This window comes from Giraffa tippelskirchi, chromosome 2 (assembly GCF_054371585.1).
Source record: "Giraffa tippelskirchi isolate mGirTip1 chromosome 2, T2T-mGirTip1v1.2.pri, whole genome shotgun sequence".
NCBI classification, from domain to species: Eukaryota; Metazoa; Chordata; class Mammalia; order Artiodactyla; family Giraffidae; genus Giraffa; species Giraffa tippelskirchi.
In genome coordinates, this window is record NC_137276.1 from 18969911 (window position 1) to 18988697 (window position 18787).

Sequence of the window (18787 nt, forward strand, 5' to 3'; positions counted from 1 at the left end):
GTTAAGTTGTTTTTGTTGTTCAGTCACTCAGTCATGCCCGACTCTTTGCGACCCCATGGACTGCAGCACGCCAGGTTTCCCTGTCCTTCGCCATCTCCCAGAGCTCGCTCAAACTCATGTCCATCGAGTCAGTGATGCCATCCAACCATCTTGTCCTCTGTCATCCCCTTCTCCTCCTGCCTTCAATCTTTCTCAGCATCAGGGTCTTTTCCAGTGAGTCAGTTCTTTGCATCACGTGGCCAAAGGATTGGAGCTTTGGCTTCAGCATCAGTCCTTCCAATGAATATTCAGGACTGATTTCCTTTAGGATTGACTGGTTTGGTCTCCTTACAGTCCAAGGGACTCTCAAGAGTCTTCTCCAACACCACAGTTCAAAAGCATCAATTCTTCGGTGCTCAGCCTTCTTTATGGTCCAACTCTCACATCCATACGTGACTACTGGAAAAACCATAGCTTTGACTAGACAGACCTTTGTTGGCAAAGTAATATCTCTGCTTTTTAACACTCTGTCTAGGTTTGTCATAGCTTTTCTTCCAAGGAGCATGCATATTTTAATTTCATGGCTGCTATCACCATCTGCAGTGATTTTGGAGCCCAAGAAAATAAAGTCTGTCCCTGCTTCCATTGTTTCCCCATCTATATGCCATGAAGTGATGGGACTGGATGCCATGATCTTAGTTTTTTGAATGTTGAGTTTTAAGCCAGCTTTTTCATGCTCCTCTTTCACCTTCATCAAGAGGCTCTCTAGTTCCTTTTTGCTTTCTGCCATTAGGGTGTTGTCATCTGCATATCTGAGGTTATTGATATTTCTCCCAGCAATCTTGATTCCAGCTTGTGCTTCATCCAGCCTGGCATTTCTCATGACATACTCTGTATATAAGTTAAATAAGTAAGGTGGCAATATACAGCCTTGACATACTCCTTTCACAACTTGGAACCAGTCTGTTGTTCCATGTCAGGTTCTAACAGTTGCTTCTTGACCTGCATACAGGTTTCACAGGAGGCAGGTAAGGTGGTCTGATATTCCCATCTCTAAGAATTTTCCACAGTTTGTTGTGACCTACACAGTTAAAGGCTTTAAAGTAATCAATGAAGCAGAAGTAGATGTTTTTTCATTGACTACACTAAAGCCTTTGACTGTGTAGATCACAGCAAACCGGAAAATAGGTTAAGTAGTGACAATTATTATGATAAAAATGTCAGAGGAGGTAAATGGCTAGCTAAAGATGATGCATGTCCTTTAGGTAGGGTGGGCCAGGAAAGCCTCTTTGATGAAATGATATTTGAGTGGACACTTGAGAATTAAGAGATTAAGCCCTGGATTGTGAAGAAGGCCTACCCTGCCAATGGGAAGCAGCAAGTACAAAGACCCCTCTACAGGAGCATACTTATTATCTTGAAACCACATAACTCAGATGGAATTTGAAACTGCCAAAACTCAGATTATGACTTGAACCCAGGGGCTGAGACTCAAACCCTCTGTCTTTTAATTGAAATCACATACCTGGTCTCGGGACTTAATGAAGCTCAGATTCTTTATGTCTCAGCACAGAAGGAATTCAGTGAGAGGCAAAGTGATAGGCAAAATGTGTTGGGTGGGCCAAAAAGTTTATTCAGGTTTGGAAAAACATGAATCAGTTTTTTGCCAACCTGATAGATTTATTGAGACAGATACACACTTCATAGATTGTTTATTGTTGTTCAGTCACCAAGTTGTGCCTGACTCTTTGTGACTCCATGGACTGCAGCATGCCAGGCCGTCATAGACTATAGGCCATCTCAGAAGATGAAGGGCCCTGAGGTGTGCTTAGTTTTTATGGACTGGATAAGCTTATACCAACTATTTTGGGGAAGGGGCAGGGGTTGCTAGGAGTTGGGCCACCTTCTACCTTTTGGCCTTTACGGTCAACCTCAGAACTGTCATGGTGCTGGTGGGTGTATTGTTTAACTTGCTAATGTATGACAATGAGCGTACAATGAGGTTCAAGGTCTACTGGAAGTTAAATCTTCTTGCCATCTTGTACCTAATTTGTTCTAACCAGTTTTTTCATGTTCTCAATGGCTATGTCATTCTTTTAAAGGTTGTGCCCTGTCCCCTTCCCTCCTGTCTCAATTTCAAGGAATTGTAGAGACCAGTGCAGCCAGAGTCAGGTGAGTGATGAGAAGAGTGAAAGAAATGAGGTTGTAGAGCTGGGCAGAGGAAAAGCTGGGGCCAAGGCAAAGAGCTTGCATTTTATTTTAAGTATTATGGAAGGCCACTGGACTATCTGAAGCAGTGGTGTGATATCATCCTTGACTTTTTAACAGACACAGCAGGGAGAGCAGAAACAAAAGTTAGAAGCAGGGAAACCATCAAGGGGAAGGGGGTTACTGCTGCCATCTTGGCAGAATAAAGAATAAGCCTGACTGGGAAGCTTGTTCATCACCAACTCTCTAGGGTTGGTGGAGTAGAACTGGCCCATTCTGTGTGCCAAAAGTTTTGTCTCTATGAGTTGCTTTTAACCTCTTAACCATGTACATGCTCCTGAACAACGGGAGTCAGCAATTCTTATCCTTCTCTTATATACAGGCAGCTCCTTCCTATCAAGTCTCTTTCCCCTTCCCTGTGACTTGCTTGGATCAACAGAAAGTGGCAGACATAGCACCATGCCATTTCTGATTTCGGGTGCCTTTGGTCTGTAACAGCTTGGAGTGGAGCTTAGATTCCTGGCCAGAGACTGAGGCTGGGTTGTGGCGGTTGGGAGCACTGAAATCTAGCCACTGGACCAGAGGTTGGTGACAAGGCTCTGCTCCTTAGCTTTGCAGAAAAGAATTCCCACAAAGATGGAAAATAGTGAAATGAGTAAAGTGTTTATTAGGAGGAAAAGGGTACAGTACATGTGGCAAAGAACATGGGCGGGGTCAGATAGAGACTCACTGAATCACGCCCTTTGGGCAGTTTGAATTACTTTTCTGGGCATTTCTTCTGGGTTTCCTTTGTTCATTCATCTTGATTTTCCTGGTCCTGAGGCTGTATTTGATATATCTCAGGAAATTTCCGTGTGTGTGTTCATCTCCTAGCCCAGGTGGATTCTAGTGAAGAGGCTCATGGGTACTCGACATCACTTACTATGAGGTTATGCCACCTTCCTTTTTACCTCCAAGGAGCATTTCTGCACATGTGTAGTTGGGGAGGTTTCCCTAACTTTGAGAATGAGGAATATGTGGTCTTTTATTGCTTGTTAGTGTGCATCATCATGGGGTTCCCTGGTGGCTCAGAGAGAGTCTGTCTGCAGTGCAGGAGACCCCTGGGTCAAGAAGATCCCCTGGAGAAGGGAATGGCTACCCACTCCAGTATTCTTGCCTGGAGAATCCCATGGACAGAGGAGCCTGGTGGGCCACAGTCCATGGGGTCGCAGAGTCGGATACAACTGAGCGACCAACACTTTCTTTCATCTCTTGTCTGGGCAGGGCCCAACCTTCTCTATCATACTGCTCTTAGGGAATTTCTGCTATTATGGAATTTCTGTCCACAGGGGAGGAATTGCTCAGCCTGGGGCCTATCTGTCTGTTGCCCCATTTCCACAACTGTCCTTTAAGAAACCTGGCAGCTTCCCCAGAAGCCAGTCTTCAGCTCAGGGTGGACTGACTGATGAAGTGCCAGTAGGTGGCAGAGGGTAGGGGCACATATGAAGGGGAACCAGACAGAGGAGATGCTTTCTCGGAACTCTAGACTGTATCATTCTAAAAGCCTGACATGTGTTACCTGTTCACTCTCAACAAGCCTGTGGGGTAAATATTCTTGCCATATCTTCCCTGAAGAAGGACTAGAGGCTCAGAGAAGTAACTTGTCCAAGGTTGCCCACTAGTGAATGGCAGTGATAGGATTGACTTCTGTGTCACTCTCACCTTGATGCCATCACTTTTAACCATGAATAATGTACCACTTGGAGAAGGGAATGGCAACCTGCTCCAGTACTCTTGCTTGGAGAATCCCAGGGACAGGGGAGCCTGGTGGGCTACCGTCTATGGGGTTGCACAGAGTCGGACACAGTGGTTCTGTTACTGAATCAAACTTGGGTCTTCTTGCCTCCATGCAGTAAAGCCAGTCTGTGGACACCAGACTGTAATGCAGGAAAGTGCAGTGTTTATTGTATAGGGCACCATACAAGGGATCTGGCACAGCTAGTGCTCAAAAAACCCAAGCTCCCCAATGGGTTTTGGGAAAGCCCTTTTAAAGGCAAGATGACAGAGGGACATCCAGGGTCTGTGATTAGCTTGTGCGCATTTCTCTGTTTGGTTGATGGTGAACTAACAGGGCAGTGTCACAGGGGTTAATCTTATCAATCCCAGGGGGCCAGTAGGTCTGGGGGCTACATGCTTATGGTCATCAAGTAGTTAATTTCTTATGTGTGGTGCTGGTTTTAGCATCTGTAAAACAACATCTGGGTATTTCAGAGAGGAGCTAGGGCAGAGGATGAGGGAGGGGTCTGTCCTGGGAAGGCACCATAGGGTCCTGCTTGGTTATATTTCTCAAGAACCAGCATCAGCAACGTCACTGGGAGCTTGTGGCACAAGCAGATTCTCCAGACTTACCCTAGACCTCCTGAAACGGAAATTCTAGGGGCAGGGTCCTCCAACATCTGGCCTTTCGACCAGTCCCCAGGTGATCTTGAGGCAGGCTAAAATTTGAGAACCAATACTGTAGAGGTTTTCTCTTGGAAAGACTGCCTGTGGTGGGTGTTAGGTCTGACATGGATGCAAGGAGCCAGGGAAGGTGTTCTTTGTGGCTCTGAAAAGCACCGGCAGTTCCTCATGGTATTTAACCATCTTTTTTCAACTCTTAGGGCAAGTCTGATTTCTCCTTTAGAAATACCTCTCTGTTTCCTTCCCATGGCTCATCAATAACCTTTCGCTTTGTCTTCAACGGACTGTTATTTCAAAGGCTTTCATAACCTAAGTCACCATGGTGCTTCCCAGGTGGCGCTCGTGGTAAAGAACCTGCCTGCTAATGCAGGAGACCTAAGAGATGCAGATTTGATCCGTGGGTTGGGAGGATCTCCTGGAGGAGGGCATGGCAACCCACACAAGTATTCTTGCCTAAACAATCCCATGGACAGAGAAGCCTGATGGGCTACCGTCCACAGGGTCACAAAGAGTAGGAAACGACTGAAGTGACTTAGCAAGTCATCGTGAAAGGTTGTGGTACCACCTATGACTTGTTTCTCAGGTGTGCTGCCTTAGGAGACCTGTTTTGCTTTATCAGTCAGCCAAGGCTAGGTTATACTGTGGTCACAAACAACCCCAACATTTTCATGGCTTAAAAGAGAGGCAGGCATGTTCTCGCTACACATACACGTGCGTATGCACACGCAAACACACACACCCACATGCATGGTAACTGTGTGAGGTGAGAGTTGTATTAATTAGCTTGATTGTGGTCATTATTTCACATTATATATGTATCCAGTCATCTTGTTGCACATCTTAGATATAGACATTTTTATTTGCCAATTGGCTCCAGTGGTAAAGAACCCAGCTGCCAATGCAGGAGACATAAGAGATGCAGGTTTGATCCCTGGGTTGGGAAGATCCCCTGAAGGAGAGTATGGCAACCCACTGCAGTATTCCTGCCTGGAGTATCCCATGGACAGAGGAGCCTGGAGGGCTACAGTTCTTGGGGTCACAAAGAACCAAATACTATTGACATTCCTTAGCATACATGTATGCACCTCAGTAAAGTAGGAAAAAATAATTTTTCCACTTAAAAAGAAAGTTTTGATGTAAAAACAAAAACAGAGGTAGGCAAGCCATGGTCCAAGGTTATTTCCGGTTCACTGCCTGAGTTTATGAGTCCAGTTTTACTGGAATATGTATTTACATACAATTTACATGTCATTTAGGGCTGCCTGTATGCCACATAAGGGCAGAGTTGAGCAGCTGTGATGGAAACCATATGGTCTGCCAAGTTGAAAATATTTACTACTCAGACCTTTCCCAAAAAAGTTTGCTGACTTTAAGCAACAATGGTTCATCTTTCCTCATTCCAGGAGACTGTTCCATGCCATCTCATGCAAAGACCCTGATTAATAGTAGCTTCTCAGGTGGCACTAGGGGTAAAGAACCCTCCTGCCAATGCAGGAGACATAAGAGATGTGGGTTCGATCCCTGGGTTGGGAAAATCCTCTGGAGAAGGGCATGGCAATCCACACCAGTATTCTTGCTTGGAGAGTCCCTTGGACAGAGAAGCCTGCCAGGCTACAGTCCAGAGGGTTGCAAGGAGCTGGCCATAACTGAAGCGACTTAGCGTGCACACACCACCATCTGGGACATTGTGGGTTATAGTGATGCAGTAAAGAAAGCCCTGGAGAACCTCACTTTGGCATGAGACCTTCCACCCAGAAGGTAGAACTTCCTATTTTATTTCATGGGCCAAAACAAGTGATATGGTTGCACCTGACCTCAAGTAGTCAGAGACGTGCCATCCCCCCAGGTGCCAGGAGGAGAGTGAGCAGCATGGATGTGGATTATATTTACTGTTAGCAAGGAATCCCTGGACCAGGGAGGCCTTCAGGAATGATGAATGAAGGTTTTTGAGCTCTGAAACTCTTTTCTTTATAGACCTCAAATCTGAGGTACTCAGGTACCCCAGCCTGAGAGAAGCTCTCAAGAGTGAGAAAGTTAGTGCCTTTAGTCATGTAGCCGTTTTATGAAAAACTTGCTGATCTCAGGATATATGATGTTATCAAATTGTCATTAACAAGTCACAAAGAGGTACTTCTGTGCTCAGGAAGCTAGCTGATGAGAATAGTTGCTGGAATACTTTTGCATCTGTGATTAGGTATTTTGCTCCAAATGTAAATAAATAAACTCTACACTTCAAAGAAGCCTTCAAATAAACTTCAAAAACTTGGACTGGGCATTTTCATGTAGAAGGGGTTGGTAGGTAAATAGGAGTTCTGTAGCTGGGGAAGCTGTTGAGAGCATAGGGCCACCTCTCAGATGGCAAGGCAACATTAGGAAGAAATATTGCTCCCATGAGCCTTCTGTGGAGGTGGGAAGATGGAGCCCTTCCTTATCTCCCTCTACTCTCTCTGGATGCTGATGACTATAAGCAGTAACCACATTTCAGATTCCCACTAGGAAAAGGACTGTGCCCAAGACTCCTTGGTTAATAAGTGTCAAAGCCTAATTTTAAACTAGGCAATCTGTTTGCAGAGCTATGCACATTACCACTCTAGTCTGATGATACTCAGCTACAGATGATTACAGTTACCAAAGAAAAATGTATCATCTCATACGAAAAATGTATCATCTCATACATACTGTTTTAGCTACATGATGCTTTCTTGCTTTTGTGCTATGCCATAGAAGTCACTGAATATATACCCATCCCTTGATACTTAGGGGTTTCAGAGGATAGATGTACCAATGTATTTCATGTATTTTTGACTCTTGTTTTACTCTTGTTTTTATTTACAGTGTCAGTTCTTCACTGTGGCATGTGGGATCTACCTTGTGGCTTGTGGGTTCTCTAGTTGTGGCTCATGGGTTTGGTTGCTCTCTGGCAGTGGGATCTCAGTTCTCTTTGTATCCCCTGCGTTGGAAGGCAGTTCTTAACCGCGAGACCACTGGGAAAGTTCCATGCGTTATTGATTATTATGCTTTTCTGCATTTTGCATTATCATAGACTTCTCCGTGATGAGGACTTCGGCTTTTGTTCACATCCTTAATCATTTGCTAAGGAAATGTTCTTACAACAGGAGTATCTGAGTCAAAGTGTATGCATGTAGAATCACTGCCTACAGATGTGTTAACTCCACTTAGATGTCAATTCCATGTAAAAGCAATCCCTGGAATCCTGCAAATCCTGAGGCCCTGTAGCATTGTTTTTAGATTAAAAAATCTGTAACTGTCATTCTTTCATAAAGTTCATACTAACTAATGTTCCCATGAGCAGATGCAAGAATGTATTTCTGCCCACTTTAGATATAATATCATTAATAAGAAGGAAAACCTCTGGCAATTAGAAAAGTGATAATATTACTTAAAGTATTAATTTTGCATTTCATTCCATCAAGTATTTTGAAAATTGTATCAGAGCATTCTCATGATTTATCTCCTTTGATCCAGCTGCCTGCACACATAATGGCTCTTTTCTGTACTAATTGGTGATGCTGCTGATGTCTGATCAGAGAGGATCTGCCATGCCAAGGAAATATGACATGGAGTGTATGTGCCAATGAATGATTAAACTAGACAATATCTGCCCTGATAAAACACAGCTGTGTTCTCATATCTGCTTCTTCATTCAATATGTTGCAATGTGTTTAATTGAAGTAGCATGTAAAAATAATTTGGCTATACATAGGCATGTAGATGGAAAAGGGAAGAATATTTTAGCTTTTCAGATCATTGTGGTTATTCTTTTTTCATACTATACCAAAACTTTTTAGTATGCATGTAAAGAATAGACCTTAATAAGATAACTAATGAGTTAAATTGGGTTAAGATTCCTTGGAGAAGGTCATGGTAACCTACTCCATTATTCTTGCCTAGAGAATCCCAAGGACAGAGAAGCCTGGCAGGGTACGGTCCATAGGGTTGCAGAGAGTTGGACACAACTGAAGTGACTTAGTACACACAAAGTGATTTAACCAATTCAGCATGTTTTGGCTCCCCCTGTGGAAGCTTTGCTGGCCGTGAAGCTGGTTCATACCTGGTTTTGGAAGGATGGATGAGAGAGACTGAAGCCTGCTTTGTAGCCCAGGCAAAGTGAGGAAGCATCAGCAAGCTGGGCTATTTCCTAGCTCATATGCAAACGTGTGTACAGATGCATTTCTCAACATTAGACCTTACTCAGTTTCCAAGGAATAATTTCTGAAGCAGTGACTTCTCGCTGTTAACAGTCAACTAACAAGTAGGAGATTAAAACTCCTCAGTCTGATTGTGGCTAGGTAGAGCAATGTAAAGGCAACTAATCAACAACCAGTCTTTTAACATACTAATTAATCTAGCCAGGCAAGAGTAGTTTATTTAGAATATGTGGAAGGCTCTGAACCCTCCAAATTTCATTTTTCACCATGCCGATAAATAATTGAAACCCACAGCTTTCATTTGTCCTATTCATCCCTCTTCTTTGATGCCACTCAGCTTTGAAGTATCACCCCTGATAGGAGAAAGCTATTTATCTATTTTTTTTTAATAGCCTCATGAATATTTCTTCCCTGTTATTCTTTGCTAGCACTTGCCAGTTCTTAACATTTCAAGTTTTCACTCCTGAGTCATACTTTCTCTAGCTCTTCCTCCCTTGACTTTGGTTATCATAATCATATATAGGCTATACAGGAGTTTCTTAGGACTAGTAATGAAATCTTTTTCAAAATTTTTATTTATTTGTTTTAGGCTGTGCTGCGTCTTTGTGGCCGTGCACAGGCTTTCTCTGATTGTGGCAAGTGGGGACAACTCCAATTGTGGTTTCTCATGGTGGTGGCTTCCCTTGTTGTGGAACACAGGCTCTAGAGTGCAGACTCAGTAGTTGTGATGCACAGGCTAGTTACCTCAAGGCATGTGGAATCTTCGTGGGCCAGGGATTGAACCCATGTCCCTTGCATTTGCAGATGGAAGCTTACCCACTGGACTGCCAGGGAAGTCCTAATAATAAATCTTGAGTGCAATACTATCTAACTGTGCTTGAAGCTCACCGAGGGAAGCTTGTTACAAAATGAAAACCTTTGGACCTCACCTCTCCCCATTATTCTCCTCCCTAAGGCACTGGCGACCCACTCCAGTACTCTTGCCTGGAAAATCCCGTGGACGGAGGAGCCTGGTAGGCTGCAGTCCATGGGATCGCTAAGAGTCAGACACGACCGAGCGACTTCACTTTCACTTCTCACTTTCATGCATTGGAGAAGGAAATGGCAACCCACTCCAGTATTCTTGCCTGGAGAATCCCAGGGACGGGGGAGCCTGTTGGGCTGACGTCTATGGGGTCGCACAGAGTCGGACACGACTGACGCGATTTAGCAGCAGCAGCAGCAGCAACCCAGTGATTCCAGTTCAGAAGTTCTGGGTTGAGCCCAAAATCTGTATTTTAAATAGTTTTCCCCACTCTCACCATTCCCCGTGATTCAGAGGTAGATGACATCACTTGGAAAAATGCTACCTGGGTGGACAACTGCCATGTTTGAGTATTTTTCCTAGTTAAGAAGTAAACGTCTAGGAAAAAGTTAACATAGCATCTCTTTCAATCTGAAGCGCCTACTTGGGTCTCTGACCTTCTGCCCTGTCTGAACTGTGAACAAGTTGAGAAAGAAAAATAGGGCATAGCAGTTAGCTGAAATCTCCTCATTACTGATAAGGGCTTATTTCTAAGATAAAGTTCAGTTTGAGAGTCAACTAGGTCATAGACTGACTCCCAGAATGTGGCAGCATCTTTATTTTTGCTCCTTGGAAGAAAAGCTATGACAAACCTAGACAGCATATTCAAACAGAGATATCACTTTGCCGACAAAGGTCTGTATAGTCAAAGCTATGGTTTTTCCAGTAGTCATGTACGAATGTGAGGGTTGGACCATAAAGAAGGCTGAGCACTGAAGAACTGATACTTTCAAACTGTGGTGCTGGAGAAGACTCTTAAGAGCCCCTTGAACATCAAGGAGATCAAACCAATCAATCCTACAGGAAATCAACCCTGAATGGTCATTGGAAGGACTGTTGCCGAAGCTGAAGCTCCAATTCTTTGGCCATCTGAGGTGAAGAGCCAACTCATTGGAAAACCCCCTGATGCTGGAAAATGTTGAGGGCAGGAGGAGAAGGGGGTGACAGAGGATAAGATGGTTGGATGGCATCATCAACTCAATGGACCTGAGTTTGGGCAAACTCTGGGATGCAATGGACAGGGAAGCTTGGTGTGCTGCAGTCCATGGGGTCACAGAGTCGGAGGTGACTTAGTGACTGAACAACAATAACAACTCTATGCAGCACAGAGGAAAAGAAAAGAACAGTTTTCTGTGCAGAGATGACAAGCTTCGAGGAGAATTGATTAGTTTATGCTTCCTAATTTTATTAATCTGATAAGTGACTTTACAATAAGTCCCCTCATATGAATAAGTTCTGTTCTGAGAGCCCATTTGTAAGTCCAATTTATTTGTGAGTCCAACAAAGTTAGCCCAGGTACCCAACTAACAAATCACCTATATAGTATTGTCCAATAACAGGTTTATAACACTTTTCACACAAATAGTACATGAAAGAAAACTTTTGAAATCTTACAGTATAGTACCTTGAAAAGTACAGTGTTAAGTATGACAGCTGGCATGCAGGGACTGGTTTCAGGTGAACAGGCAAGTATAATTACTGATGGTAGGAGCAAGAGGAGCTGGGAGATGGTAGAGTAATACTGAACTCTATATAGCACTGCACAGTAAAGTACCCCAAAGCACAACCACTTGTAGAGAATGCATGCATGTGACAATGATTGCCAGACACATGAACTAATTTATGTGATTGGACATGAGAACATATGTTTGCATCTCAGGAAGTTCACAACTTAAAGGTTCATATGTCAGGGACTTACTTTACTCTTCTGGGATGGGGGCAGGAGGAATGAATGTAAAGGTGGAGCCATGGGTGTCCCCTTTACTTCTCAGAAAATAGCAAAAATAGAGGAAGCAGTGTTTCTCACCTCTATGTCCACCTCTCAGTACTGGCCAAAAATCAAAAGGTTTAACAACCTGCTGAGTTCACTGGTCTTTGGAGAACCAGATCCTCTGGTGGGAATGCCAATTGGTGCAACTTTCTTGAAGGGCAACATCACCAAATATTGCAAAATTACAAATTCATGTATCTTTTGCCTTAGCAGTTCCCCTTCTAAAAAGATCCTATAGGTATGCTTAGAAGTGTGCACTGGTGAATGTAGAAGGGCAGTAATAGCAATGTTGCTATTAATAGGAAAAGATTGGATTTCCATCAGGAGGAGAATGTTAAATAAGCCGTGATATGCCTATATAACGGAATACTATGAGGCCATAAAAAATTTGAGTGCTCTTATTACTTTCAGTTCAGTTCAGTTCAGTCGCTCAGTCGTGACCAACTCTTTGCGACCCCATGAATCGCAGCACGCCGGGCCTTCCTGTCCATCACCAACTCCCAAAGTTTACCCAAACCCATGTCCATCGAGATGGTGATGCCATCCAACCATCTCATCCTCTGTCATCCCCTTCTCCTCCTGCCCCCAATCCTTCCCAGCATTAGGGTCTTTTCCAATGAGTCAACTCTTCGCATGAGGAGGCCAAAGTATTGGAGTTTCAGCTTCAACATCAGTCCTTCCAATGAACACCCAGGACTGATCTCCTTAGGATGGACTGATTGGATCTCCTTGCAGTCCAAGGGACTCTCAAGAGTCTTCTCCAACACCACAGTTCAAAAGCATCAATTCTTCAGCACTCAGCTTTCTTCACAGTCCAACTCTCACATCCATACATGACTACTGGAAAAACCATAGCCTTGACTAGACGGACTTTTGTTGGCAAAGTAATGTCTCTGCTTTTCAATATGCTATCTAGGTTGGTCATTATCTTCCTTCCAAGGAGTAAGCATCTTTTAATTTCATGGCTGCAATCACCATCAGCAGCGATTTTGGAGCCCAAAAAATAAAGTCTGACACTGTTTCCCCATCTATTTCCCATGAAGTAATGGGAGTGGATGCCATGATCTTAGTTTTCTGAACGTTGAGCTTTAAGCCAACTTTTTCACTCTCCTCTTTCACTTTCATCAAGAGGCTCTTTAGTTCTTCTTCACTTTCTGCCATAAGGGTGGTGTCATCTGCATATCTGAGGTTATTGATATTTCTCCTGGCAATCTTGATTCCAGCTTGTGCTTCATCCAGCCCAGAGTTTCTCATGATGTACTCTGCATATAAGTTAAATAAGCAGGGTGACAATATACAGCCTTGACATACTCCTTTTCCTATTTGGAACCAGTCTGTTGTCTTATTACTTTGACATAGGACAATCTTCAAGATTTGTTTCTTGATGAAAAAAAGCAAGATGTGAATTATTTATATAATATGCTGTCATTGATGTAAACCAAAAAGGAGGGAATAAATGAGAATTTTCTTGGTTTCTATGGTGCAGAATATCTCTGAAAGGAGAGACAAGAAAAAGGAGAGGAAACAGGAGTGGTTGGAGAGGAGAGTAAGGAAGTTTTAAAATCATACATAATTTTATCCATTTTGACATTTTTACCATATGAATATTTTCCTATTCAGAAAGTTAGATTGTAACAATAGTAAAGCCAGCCGTCTTACTGACTACTCTCATCTAAGTCATCATCTTTGTAACCAACTCTGGTATTTCAAACTCTCTCCTATGGACAATTCCAGAGAATTTATGTCTCTCCAAAACTCTGGCAACATTTACCCAGTTTGGGCCCCTTTCTAATCCAGTTCTCACCATCTTTCTGGGTGTATGTCGTTGATATCTGCCGCAGCACTGAGCTTCTGGCAAACCTGTCTCTGCTGGTCCTCTGACTCCTCCCACCTCTGTCTGCAGACTACCCAGGGGCTTTGGTTATTGCCCATGTGGATGCATCTCTCCTACCTCTCTTTCTCTCTCTTTTAAAAATTGAAGTATAGATGATTTACAGTTTTGTGTTAGTTCCTGGCGTACAGCAAAGTTAGTCAAGTACACATATATATATGTGTTCTTTTTCATATTCTTTCCCATTATAGGTTATTACAAGATAATGAATATAATTCCCTGTGCTATATAGTAGCAGATGGTTAAGAATCTGCCTGCAGTGTGGGATACCCAGATTTGATCACTGGGTCAAGAAGGTCCCCCGGAGAAGGAAATGACAGCCCGCTCTAGTATTCTAACCTGGAGAATTCCCTGAACAGAGGAGCCTTTATTTGTTTTATATGTAGTAGTTTTTATTGGTTAATCCCAAACTCCTAATGTATCCTCTCTCCTCTTCCCTTTTGTTAACCATAAATTTGTTTTCTATGTCTCTGTGTTTGTTTCTTTTATGTAAATATGTTCATTTGTGCTATATTTTAGATTACATATATAAGTGATATATGATATTTGCCTTTCTCTGCCTGACTTACTTTACTCAGTATGGTTATCTCTAGGTCCATCCATGATGCTGCAAATGACATGATATCATTCTTTCTCATGGTTGAATAGTATTCCATTGTATGCATGTACGTATGTGTATATATGTATGTATATATATACTGTGTGTATGTATATATACATACATATATACCATTGTGTGTACATATATTCCATTGTATTTATGTGTGTATATATATCTATATGTGTGGATGTATGTATATACACATACATATATATATATCTTGTTAAATGTATAATTATTTCCTTCTGAGTAAATAACTTTTTTCTATTTTGTATTTTATTTTAATTTTTTTATAGAACAACATACATTAGTGAACAGTAGCTCTATAATATTGTGTTGGCCTCTGCCACATATCAACATGAATCTGTCACAGGTATGCATATGTCCTCTTCCTTCTGAACCCCTCTCCCATCCCAGCCCCTCTAGGTTGTCACAAAACACTAGGCTGAGTTCCCTATTTTACCCAACAAATTCTTACTTGCTTTCTATTTTACATATGGTAATGTATATGTTTCCATGCTATTCTCTCAATTCATCCCACTCTCTCCTTCCCCCACTGTATCCATAAGTGTTCTCTATGTCTGCATACTATTTTAATTAAGGTGGCCATATACTTTCTTATGTAAATTGGGATATTTTTGAGAATGAAAGGGGGTACTGACTGGATGGAACATGAAGATCCTCTGTATAAATCACAGCTCTCCCAAGAAAACTAGGACATGCGATGACTCTAGCTTTCTCATACTGTCTTTTAGAGACTCTTAATCACAAGGGACAGCTGACTTGGCCTTCCTATCACCCTTGATGTCTGCAGACCTGGCTTGATTTCTCTCAAGCTTTCAACCTGCTTCTAACCTGGCCAGCCTACCCTGCCCTGAGCCCCAACTTGGTGTGGGCATCATGCAGGTATGCTGGCGCTCAGTTTGTACAATGCACTAGAAATGCTTTCACAAGCAAGGTCTCATATAATCTAATATGTTTCCAACCCTAAAAAATTCTTTCATCCGCTTGAAAACAATCTTTACAAAAATAGAAATGTCAAAGAGAAGAGGTTAGGTATCTTGATAGCCTAATACTTTTTACAAATGGACATTTTTGTTTTTATTTACAGCATTTCATGAGATTGTTTCAACCACCATGGAAGTCATATCACCTCTACTGAGCTGACAGGAGTCTCTGCTTGGGTGACTGAGCTAAATATCAATATATCAGACTTTTAGAGCTCCATGCTCCCTTCTTTCCTCCTTTCTAATATTGTAGCAAACAATAGGGGGGAAGGAGGTGTGGTTTATGTGACTTTAGAGCCATGGGGTGAAAGAGGGCCCTCCAGCCTTGACCTGGCCTTTTGGGTTTGTTGGTCTGATCCCACACCTGGCCATTCTGCTCCAGTCCACCACTGATATCTGAATCTGCATCTGATCTTTTCCAGCGCTACCTGGATCTCATCTCCTTTCCTTGCTGCCTTCAATTCCCCTTGCTGACTAAGGACTGAAGACCCCCTGACACTCTGCCATAGCCAGTAACTGACCCCTAGACTGAGAAATCTCTTCCCACATATCTCACTTGGAGGGACCCAGGCTGGTCTGTTGGCTCCCAGCTTAGCATTCCTCAGCCCTGGGAACCAGGAAGAGTCAGGAGAACAAACTCGACCTTCAGTTGGCCCAGCTCTCCTAGTCCATCCTCCTTGCTGTGTTGCGGCTCCTGTTGGTGCAGTGCTAGCCTGCCTGGTGATCTCTTGGGTCCCAGATAGCGAGCTGGGTAAGAGGCCATCTGTCAGTGATGTGTCAGCACTTCCTTCCTCTCTGGTACTTTGTGGTTAGGACACTTGTCTGATCCTGGTCACCTACCCCTCTCCTTTTACGCATGTGCCACGGGACCTGAAGGGACCACACTCACAGCTCAGGTTCTCTGGAAATAAAATAGAATGTCAGTTCAGTTTTCAGAAGGTTTATCAGGGAGTCCTCTCAGGATCGCCGCTCATGGCAGCAAAGGAAGAAAGCCTGACTGGGTGGAGAAGTTGTACTGTGATGCAGGCTCGGTGGCTCCAGCCAGCATGTGGGAAGCTAGGGATGGTGCATGAGGATTGCCCTGAGTTGGGGCAAGAGGGCCAAGCCTTATACTGCCCTGTAGCTACCAGCGGCTTTCCAGGTGGCTCAGTGGCTAAGAATCTGCCTGCCGACGCAGGAGCCACAGGTTCGAGCCCTGAGTCAGTAAGAGCCCCTGGAGAAGGAAATGGCAACCCACTCCACCAGTATTCTTGCCTGAAGCATCCCATGGACAGAGGAGCCCGGTGGGTTACAGGACATGGGGTCACAAAGAGACTGAGATGAGAATGAGCATACAGCCTATCAAGTGTCAGATGGGAACTACCCTGCAGAGGGGTAGCCTGGGCAAGGTGACCCTTTAGCTGAGGGCTGTCTGCCTGCAGCACTCCCAGTGCTGGAAGGGTGGGTCTTTCAGTCCTGGGAGAGTCTGGGCGACCACAGTGTCCACTACTGGTTGACTTTTTCTTACTCTTCCTATGCTGTATCTTCCTTCTGCTCCAGGGTAACTGCCCTAGGTAGGAAGTTATAATATTCTCTACATCATGGAAGAAAGTCTGATTTAATATGCCAGGACCAGCTCTTGATACGTTAAATGGGAGCTAAAAGAATTAAGAAAATTGTTTCGTTCTCAAAAATGTCTGGCTTATAACCAATTATCTCACAAGAAAATGTTATTTTGAATTTAAGAAGCCTTAATTATAACTCTTTCTTTTTCTTTGTAGCGCTTCTGTAATAATCCTAATATCCCCAAAGCATCTGGTTAGATAATTTGGGCTAACTTAGGGAGAAGATAACTATGTACAGAAAAGCCCAAGAGAAAAACCACTGAAATATACTTTAAAAATTTGTGATCTATCTACATATATGTTTTTTCTCTTTCCCTCCAGCTCAAAGTTACTTGAGGGCTGGGGTCATGTTATTCTTAGGCTTTTTAATTTCTCCCGTGGTATTTAGCACAAGACTTGGCATATGTAGTGTACTAGGGAAGCAATTACATATTTTATCATTTTTTTGAAAGTACACTGGTGATTTAGTAATGTGTGTAACAAATTGCCCCAAAACTTAGCAGCTTGACAACAAACATTATGTCACACAACTGTTGACATTAAGGAACTTGGGAACTGCTTAGCTGATTGATTCTGTCTCTCATGAGGCTGCAGTCAAGCTGTTGAACAGGTTGGCAGTCACATCAAGGACTGATGGGCGCTGGAGCCTCTGCTTCCAAACTCACTCATGTGGTTGTTGGCACACCTTGGTTCCTCTCTGTCTGTTGGCCAGAGGCTTCAATTCCTCTGCCATAGCCCTCTTCATAAGATGGCTTACAATATGACAGTTTGATTCTCTAAGAGCAAAAGGTGAGACAGAGACAGGGTGGGGAGAGAGAGAGACAGAGAGAGAGAGAGACGGAGAAAGACAGAGAATTCAAGAGTATATCCCAACCTTTTATAACCTACAAACGTGATACACCATCGCTTCTGCCACATGCCAGTGGTCACAGAGATCACCCTGGTACAGTGTGAGGAGATTATGCCAGGATGGAAATCTCAGGCAGCTGGGATTCCCGGGGTCATCTTGGAGGCTGGCTATCACAATTGGCATAAACACTTGATTCTTCTTCTGAAGCTTGGCACACTGGAAACACCCTGAGGTTAAGACTCAGATATGGATTGAGAAAAACTCCCTTCTGCCATTCACTACCTGTGTGACTTTGGGCAAATCACTTTAACTTCGTTCTAGTTTTCCTAGGAGTAAAATGGAGATAGAAGTGTCTTCTTTGGAACAGTGTTGTCAATAACAGTTGAGGTAAAATCCGCAGAAGGTCTAGCCCATGAGGAGCCCCAGTGGAAGGGGTATAATAATGGTGGCTGTTAATGATTATAGAATCGACATTCTTTCCGCACTTATGTTATCTGCTCCAAGACAATGGTCATCCTTAGGATCCAATGGGTGTTCCAGGTGTAGCTTTGCAAAACAGTGGAGTGGTCTATCCAATCCAAGAATTACATCTTCAGGGCTCTTGCATTTCCCCAGCTTCCCCGGGGGGTGACAGTCCTCCACAGAAACTGAGGAGACAGTATTTCTGATTCAGGTAACCTCCTTCAGTTTTTGTTGCTCAGTATCAAGGCGTACTAGTTATTGCAATTTAATTTCTTGAGCTGTGTATGTCTTGGTCCCAAAACAACCCCAGGGGAGGAGACTGAAGATGTGATTCTAATTTGCTGTAATCACAATTGATATTATCATTGTTTTGAAGCATTTGTATTTTCCCTGACGAAATGTCAAACACACAAGGCAAATTATATTCTGAATTCTAGATTAGCTATTTAAAAATACATGAATGGGCTGAAAATCATTACCTTTTTAAAGCTACCTGGAACTCATATAGCTCCTAATAGTGCCAACTGGCTTGCAGATGCCATCAACTAAAATAAACAGGAAAATTCATTCTTAAATTAGTTAAATATGCTGAAAATTCTTAGTATGGGGAACAGATTTAAGTATTGCTTATCTCTATTGGGGCAGGGTGTATGTTCTGCTTTAGTTCTACTTAGATTGTTCTAACTAGTCAACCGTTCTTTGTTCTTAAATTAAAATTCTAACCTTTATTATAAGTAACAGAT